The 9,075-nt window shown below is 31.4% G+C and overlaps 1 non-coding gene across 1 annotated transcript; it reads left to right on the plus strand.

Moving 5' to 3' along the window:
• Positions 1-73, plus strand: Trnar-ccu. The gene has a single exon. It is a non-coding gene; the product is annotated as a tRNA-Arg (tRNA).
• The last annotated feature ends 9,002 nt before the right edge of the window (positions 74-9,075 follow it).

Raw genomic sequence — 9,075 nt, forward strand, 5'->3', positions numbered from 1 at the left:
GCCCCTGTGGCCTAATGGATAAGGCATCGGCCTCCTAAGCCGGGGATTGTGGGTTCGAGTCCCACCAGGGGTAATTTAAAGTACATTTTTTATAATAATGTGATCTTTTTCAAATTGATGTTTTCCAATTTTTTCGTTTAGATTTTTTTTTGTTTTTGTACCATTGTTTCATTCATTATTATATTAAAAAAAAAAATATTAATTATAACAGTCTTAAAACGGCTGTATGGACAACTAGATATTCACTAGTCGTCATGGCCCAAATACATTATAGTAACCTTTACATCATCCAGTATTTTACATTCACGTGCAAGCACTCTATAATTAGGCAGTGTTAATTTTACGCAAAATTTGCCTACTCCGAAATGGCGGGGATTAATAACGATTTTTGTATAATAAATTTCTATTCTCATAACCTGACTTTCTTTGACATTAACGTCCTTAAGGTGGAATTAAAAACATTTGTTTGTTAATTCTTGCTTTAATTTGCATTATCTTGCTTCTAAAAATCTTTATCCTACTAATATTATAAATGCGAAAGTTTGCGAATTGCGAGGATGGATGTATGTGTAGGTGTGTATGTTTGTCACTCTTTCACAAAATAACTATTGAACCGATTACAATAAAAATTTAGCACACTTATAGAGAGTAACTTATATTAACACATAGGATAGGTTTTATCCCGGGAATCTCACGGGAACGGGAACTACACGGGTTTTTCTTTGAAAACACGTACAAAGATGCGGGCGGAAAGCTATAGTTATGTATGAATGTAAGGCTGTGTTTCCCTTATAAAAATAGTGTTGTTTGACGTATTCTACTACTTTAATATTAACTTAGATTAATAAAAATGCTGTCTAGTCCAGAATATATTTATAACAGCTATGTTACGTTCTGCCTGTTAAAGCAATAGTTCGCAGATGCTCTCCAATTTGGATTTTGATGGATTGTACGTACCTATATAGCTTACCTGAATAACTTCAACATATAATATTAGTCTATGAGTATTATAGAAAATTAGTTTAAAAGGCTTAATTTGGTTTTATATTCAAACACACATAGAACATAATTATTGTGTCATGATGAGTAAATATAAAATATTTTTTAGAAGGATTTCAGCTAAAACAGACTAAAATTTAGGAAATGGATTACATCTTCAATTACGGTAAAAAATGGTAGCTCATAAAACTGTCTAGAAACGAGAACGTCAAGTCATAACAATGGATAGCCAAAAAATTGCTTTATTTCCCTACCCTCAACGTTATAGGAAGCACGCCCCCACCTAATTCCCCATTAATCTCATAAAAACTTTCGAGGGCCGTAAACTACTAAATCACCACACATAGTGACCGTTAAGGCGGGGCACATAAAAAATTTAACGACATTTTCCTTGTAATCCCGAAATAAAGGTGACAAAAACAAATCCGCGCTGACCTGAATCGGTGCACAATTGACCGTCCATAAAAAGGGTGGGAACAGGGAATGTATGAAAGGAAATACGTGAAACAAACATATAGTGGACGCGAAGGCTTTTTTCTATTGAATTTGTAAATTCCGAGGCGAGCATTGTTGTGAACACGAAGTTTGTAAATGTTTTGAGTATGTAAGCTTTGTGTTTCACGCGAATTTGTAAACTGGTGGAATCTTCGAGAAATTCGGTGTTTCTCAACTGTATTATGTTATAGCTGTAGATTTGAAATGTTCCACTGAACATAATATTGTAAACGCATAATCCTCGAAGATTCTAGATCTAGAGCATTCTATTACACAAAGCCTGCAGTGGCCCTTGACGCCGTTAACAGACCCCTTTTCCTATCTCATTGTTCTAATTCCATATTATCACCAAATAAATATTAAATTTACCTTGGTGCAAAACAAAAATAACTATTTAAATAAAATTACTTTAAAAAGGAAATTTTTTGTAAATCCCAATGTTACAATATTAATTCTTTTTTGTGGCGCTTAATGGTTTAGTCGTGTTAGCTAAACGCTGCATCAATTTAAATGTAACAAATCAAATTGGATGTTGTTTTTTGCAGAAATAAAATTTACTTTATTTTTTCAACAAGCTGTGTTTAAATAACGTACCTAAATGCTTCTTTCTTTTATCAAACATTCTCGTGTTCATTCATTAAAAGGCATTACAGTAGTAATAATTTAATTATGGTATATTTAATTATTATCCTCTAAGTATGTATCAGTTGTAATCTCTTCTTTGTAACATGTATTCGTATAAATTCGTCCATTCTCCATGGTGAGTGTCCTCTGAAAATAATAATTTAAGATGCTATTAATACACTGCTTTGTAAATAACTAATGCAACTAGTAAGTCAATATAAACCGCTCTGATTACTTTGCATAACAACCGTATAGGAGTAAGCAATAATATTCGATACTTGGTTAATAACTCAACAAGATGTAAACACTCCTAATAAACGTGATATTGTAAACAATTCGTAACTCCATACCAACCCTTGAAAGGAAACTAAAGTCAGTATTAAAGTATATAACAAAACGCCAAGCAATTGCCGTTCCGTAATTGAAAACGCTACATCATCTCAAAATTTCTTTGTTAGGGTATAAGTGATTGTCGAATATAAAGCCAGCATTCAGGATACTTATTGAATTATAAACAATACCAAGTAAGTAAACTTTGAGACGCTCTCTGAATAAACGGTAAACATTAAGAGCTACGATTTGAATAATTAAATTTATAGAATTCCACTCGGTACTGAAACTCTTTAATTAAGGGTTGGAACAAAGGGTGGAAAAATGCGCGGTATTATGTAGGTATCTAAATAATTCTCTGGGGAAGTGATGACAGTATAAGGGTGCTTTTCCACCAATAACGTGTGAGGATGTGTAGCGATGAATGTGTTTGTAAATAACCAGTGTCGCTTCAAACGCTAAACGCTGCAAACTTCAAACTAAATGAAGCGATATGATTGGTTCTTTACAAACACATTCCTCGCTACACATCATCCCACATTACTAGTGGAAAAGCACCCTAAAGGATGTTTTTTCGATGTTGACTTTACTAACATAATTATGTACGTCGCAAACAAACTATGAGCAAATGACATGTTTCTTTATAACGTGTTGTTTCAAGCAATTACGTAGAACAAGCAATTCTCACAGGAAATTGATGTTAAGCAAATGTAAATAGTTTTTGTTGTGAACAATTAAAGCGAGCGATACTATAATTCAGTATTTTTCGAAAACCTTATGAATCAATGTTGTAGTAATGTACTATAGTAGTTTAAAAATCTTATATATGTCATTCATATTAATTTAAGTAGGTACACATTTGTATGAGTAAACATTGTCTTAATATTCATGCTAACCAAATTGAACGTACTATGTAACGTCAAAATGCGTAAATATTTTTGGCAATTATTTTCTTTTTATGTTCACTTTTGCCATAGAATATCACTCTAACGCGTTTTACTGTTTACAGTTGCACGGTTCACTAAAGATGTCTTGTGATTATCCAAGAGAAACATTTTAACAAATACCTCTAAGCAAAAAATACGTTAACAATATTTTGCGTGGAATAAATCTTAATAATATTGCAATGAAACTAGTCACTACGGAAATATATTGAACATTATCAGAGGGCTTAAGTTACACTGGCTGTCAAAGCAATATTGCTACAAGAAAAGAGGAACAAAAATACGCGGGTGTGGTCTAAGTTATATGATTATCATGTATGATCAATGATTTATTTTGAGACGAAATTAAAAAACATTTTGTAAAAGGAGGATAGTTTCTAGTTGCCTACCGATAATTATGTTAGAAGGCTCAAAATTCCGAATTTACATAATATGTTCAAAAGTACGTTTTATAAGTTTGAAGATTTGATGCTTTCGATATTTCATTACAATTACTGTTCACATAATATATTTATGCTTATTTAAAAACTTGAAGCTCATAAACCAGATATTCTTTATTGGGTTTTCAATGATCAATCTCAGATAGCCAATCTAGTCTAAAAATAGGTATTCGTTCACATTGACAAAGAATATGTTGTTAGCTGAAGATTCGACATGGCAGACGAGGACAGGCTAAAATATGCTAACAATATTTGTGTAAGCTTACGTATATAAAATTCAATAATAATTTGCAGTTATAAATCTAGGTTTATTTAGAAAAATTATCAGTAGTAAGAATAGTGTACCTAAAGCCCCGTGTCCCCAAGTGGGGTAAAGGGTAGATGCATTATGCTTACATCTGTTTCACTGATCAATTTAGGTTTTCACTGATCAAGTTAGGTGATCAGCCTTCTATGTCCCGCCAGACCCAGACATTTTTTTCTATCTTTAGGTCTCCACCGGGAAACGAACCCAATCGGTTCTACGCTCACGCATCAACCGCTGTACCGAGGAGGCGGTCAAAGCTAATAAAAACGCCTTAAAATCGAATCGCCTATAACTTGGCCCCGCTCTAACACATTTTTACGATGTATTCAAATGAAATCCACGACCTCAAGACTGGGAACTGTCATTAGTGCTGCAAAATGAAACGAGGAACGGTGACTCGCAGTTTTATAGCACTGCATATTTCTTATAAGTTCGGCTTTTGCTTTGTTCAGTGTTTTGTATGCACTTTTTTAATTAAATGCTAAACTTGCTGAGTGGCGGAAGCTTATGATTATTTAGTTATCGAACAATTATGAGTAAATTGTATGATTTTGTAACGAAAATATATTAATATTTATTAATATAGTCACACAACTATTAGTCTGAACTAAACAGGTGTTGTGAATTGTTACCGTAAATGAATTATGAAGTCTTAGTTATGTAGGTATTTATTTCTACTTTCATTCTGTACACGAACTATGAATACATTGATAATAATGTTTAGTTTTATAGTAGATATTCAAATGCTTTATAAATGGGAAATTCTTTAAAAATAGAAATAAACAATCACCGGGATTAAGACCCTTACGTAAATAGATTTTATTACTATATAATATTAATATCTAATATAATGTGCTGTTTATAGTTTTATATAATTGTAAAAACATCATACGTGATACGTCTGTATAGAATAAATCTGTATTCAAAATGTTGTTACTCTATTTCAATTAAACAGCTAGTTATCTAATAAACAAGGTATAATTAGTAATTGTTTACGTCAATTATACGTCGTAATTGTTTATGTATAATTTAAACGCAATTTAATTACTTCTATATATCAATAAATAATTAACAAAAATTATTAATGATCAAAGCTTCCATAAAATGAATTTAACATAATAAAAAAGGTATTTATTTTTATTAGTGTAAGTACAGAAAGTTATGTTTATTTTAAATGACAATTAGCAGTTTTTTTATTGTATATGAAGTTATGTATAAACAATAAATAATTTTAATGTTTCATCTACTTATAAAATTTGTTATGTCTACAACCTACACGATATCGAAATCGAAATCCACTTAATATTTATATTTCATAGTAAAATTAGTAACATTAAATAAATCCTAACATTATAAATGCGAAAGTACCTAACTCTATCTATCTGTCTGTCTCTTCCTCACGCCTCAACCGTTGAACCGATTTGGATGAAATTTGTTACACAGGTAGCTTGAGAACTAACAAAGTTTAATCCCGGAAATCCCGAGGGAACGAGAACATAGTCAATGGAAAACCATACGGGTTTTCCATTGACTATGTGGGCGAAGCCGCGTGCAGAAAGCTAGTCTAGTATAATCGTATTAAACTGTTTCTCTTGTTTAGTTGTTCACTGTTTAAATTGAAAAGCTGTACAATATTCTATTGTTCGAAATTATAATGAATACATTTAATTTTGCCGGTTCATATTTAGGCGAAATTGGGTCAGATTGATCAGGAAATTACCTCAGTCTCTTGGACCGTTAATTGATAGCTTTTTAATATTTTCTTCAGTTAGCGAACGAAATTTCATGGCTTTTTCGCTTGTGTATTTATTTTAGTTAAATTGTAAGTTATGTCAATAAAATAGGAAATAGTTTATGTTTTAAAGTGATAAATTAGTAGAATCATTCAATTTTATGATTTTACTTTTTTATCCATCATAACTGCAAGAAACTAAAATCGTTTGTTTGTTTGAACGTGCTTATCTCGGGAACTACTGGCCCGATTTAAAAAAATATTTCATTGTTAGACAGCCCATTGATCGAGGAAGGCTATAGGTTATATATTATTATGATTTCGCTAAGACCAACAGGAGCGAAGCACTGCGGGTAAAACCGCGGAGCACAGCTAGTATTTGATAAAGAAGTAAAATCTCTCAAACTTCTAAGAAAAAACAATAATATTTGAACGAACCCAATATCTCCAAACTACATCCATAAATACAAATTCTCTCTTAATTTGTTAAAAAAAGAACAAAAGCGAAATAATTCGACCAAATTGCGAAGTAGTCTCAAAATTAGACAAAATTAGATGAAACAAGTGAAACTCGTGTTGTGGCGTTTGCGACTTGACCACAGCATGTTGCCAACGACGAAGTGAATTGTTCAAAGTCAATTTAGACTTTAAAATACGTGTGCTTAAAGTAGCATTTCGCATGACGTGGTTAAGTTTTGCTATTGACAAACTAGCTCTTTTTTCATTGTATGTATGTATCTATGTATGTAGTAAGTAGTCTAATAGCAATATCGGTGAATGCCTTGACCGTGACTGTGACCGTGACGGTGACTGCCTCAAACAAAATTAAAAATTATATCTCTATGACTAGATAAAATTTGGTACCTACTTAAGTATTGATAACTTAACATAAACTACCTGTAATGATGCTTTTCGAAAAAATTATAATTTATTATTTTTTTAATCTTCTCGACTCTACTTTGATGATGATTATTGAATGATTAACCTCGAACCAAAAAACAGAGGGGTTTCTGCCTAGGAGAAACTTAAAAAATAATGTTACAGTCTATAAAACGTTCTCATACTTTCATAATATTGATCAGCAAAATAGGAGTGAAATGTATTTGACCTATAAACACGGCAGGAAAGACGAGCCATCACAACTAACTCAAATGCATATTATTCTATTATATGTATTATTATCTAGCTGTTCCCCGCATTTTTATTCACATTGCTCTGTACCAATTTTTTGGTCTTGGGGTATCCTTCGCCACACAAATATTTTTTTTTCAAATCGGGCCCATAATTCCTGAGATTTGCGTATTTAAGCAAACATACTCTCTTTAGTTAATACGTTATATAATAAGTAAAACAAACAGCATTGATTAATAACACAGTACAGAAAAGTAACCCACACGCAGACGCTAAGCCAAATTTGAAAGTCACCTGCCTAATAAAAAATTTCATCAGCGTTCCCAATATCGAGAGCTAAACTCTATAAATAAGTAAGTCTTTGGAAACTTGTTACAGAAATCGATTAAGAGATTGGAGTGGAAAAATGGTATAAAATTAATAGGGGTCGACCCGTACCAACAGTTAACGAAAACCAACCTCTCTTTAGTTAATTAATTAAATGGTCTACTGCTTTCGGCCATATATTTTGGGAATCTCCTCTATGTTAGCTAATGGACTTGCCGGAGATTTTTGTGTAGAACTGAGATTTTGTGACTAGAGCGTGTTTAGGTTCATAAAGTATATATATTTATAAAAGAAATGGAGGCATTTATTACGTGTAAAATATACATAAAGATACAAACTTCATCGGCTTTTTTAATCTGTAAAACTAGTCAACTGGACTAACAAAACTATGGTAGTTACAGAAGACTAATCACTAATACAATAAATGTGTAAGGAGAAAATTGTTAAGAAAAATAAATTCGAAATACATTTGAACAATAAAAACAATGAAATCTGGGACAACTAATTCTGATTATTACGTTTTCAATGTCAATTCTTAAGATATTTTCGTGAAATTTAATACTGAAATAATATTTTAATCAGGAGAAGAAAATGAGGTAAATGTCGCGGATAAAAGCTACAGATGAGATGAATTTACGATCTCACTCGATTTTCACGCGAAAGTCGATCAAATTCCTTTGCTTTTTAAACTTATTTCTTTTGAGCCTAGAGAAGGAGTCAAATTCATTCGATTTGAAACATTAATTTGAAGTTAAGAAGGATGATATTTCAAAAGATTGGATAAGTAGGTCGGGGTTTAGAAAATGGCCTCTTTTTAGAACGTGCTAAAATAAAAAAATAAAATGTTGTGTGGTTTTATAAAACCACGGTAAAAGTGAAACTTTTTTTTCACACTAAAAATTATCGTATTTGTACGATAATTATCGTACATATCGTGCGTCACGCGACATGCGTAACACAGACCAAAAAGTTTGAGACGATGTAATAAAAGTTTCACTTTAACAGAGAGGTGTAAAAAAAAAAAAAGGTTTCACTGGGATAATTTTTTTTACTCCCTTAGTTGAAGTTTAAGTGTATTCAATTATACAGTTAATCTTTACGTATGTATGCTTAAATCTTTAAAACCACACAATGGATTTAGCTGCGGTTTCTTTTAATAGATAGAGTGATTCTTAAGGTTTTAGTACACTATTTATTAGTTTTTAGACAAAAAAAAGAAATGTTTTCTCAAAATATATTTTCGTTATGCACTATTATAATTAACATGAATAGTTTTAAAACGTTTTCCCCTTTTATTTCCACTTCTGAATATGTATTTCTTGAATAATTAAGGAAACCTTAACGTTACTTTGGTTTTTATTATGCGAAAACTTTTAAATGGTAATAGTTATGTACTTACCTTTTATTCAAGTTGTATTACCTATTCCTTGTTTTATAACTATTTGTTTTGAAAAACACAATACTTAGTCTTAGTGGTTATTTTAACGGTTGGATATTGCATACAAAGATATAATATATATATGTATGTGATTATTATATTCTATACGTATATAATATTTATGTATATGTGTTACTATATATTTTATTATTTAAATATTTACAACTCATGTTAATTATTGGCTCACACTACCGAAGTTATTATATTTTTATCCTCTACCCGACGGTTGCCTGGAAGAAATGGCTTATAGCCATAAGGCCGCCCACTGTATGCCGATTGTATCTTTTATTTTGTGTCGTCTTCATTTT

This window comes from Colias croceus, chromosome 14 (genome assembly GCF_905220415.1).
Source record: "Colias croceus chromosome 14, ilColCroc2.1".
NCBI classification, from domain to species: Eukaryota; Metazoa; Arthropoda; class Insecta; order Lepidoptera; family Pieridae; genus Colias; species Colias croceus.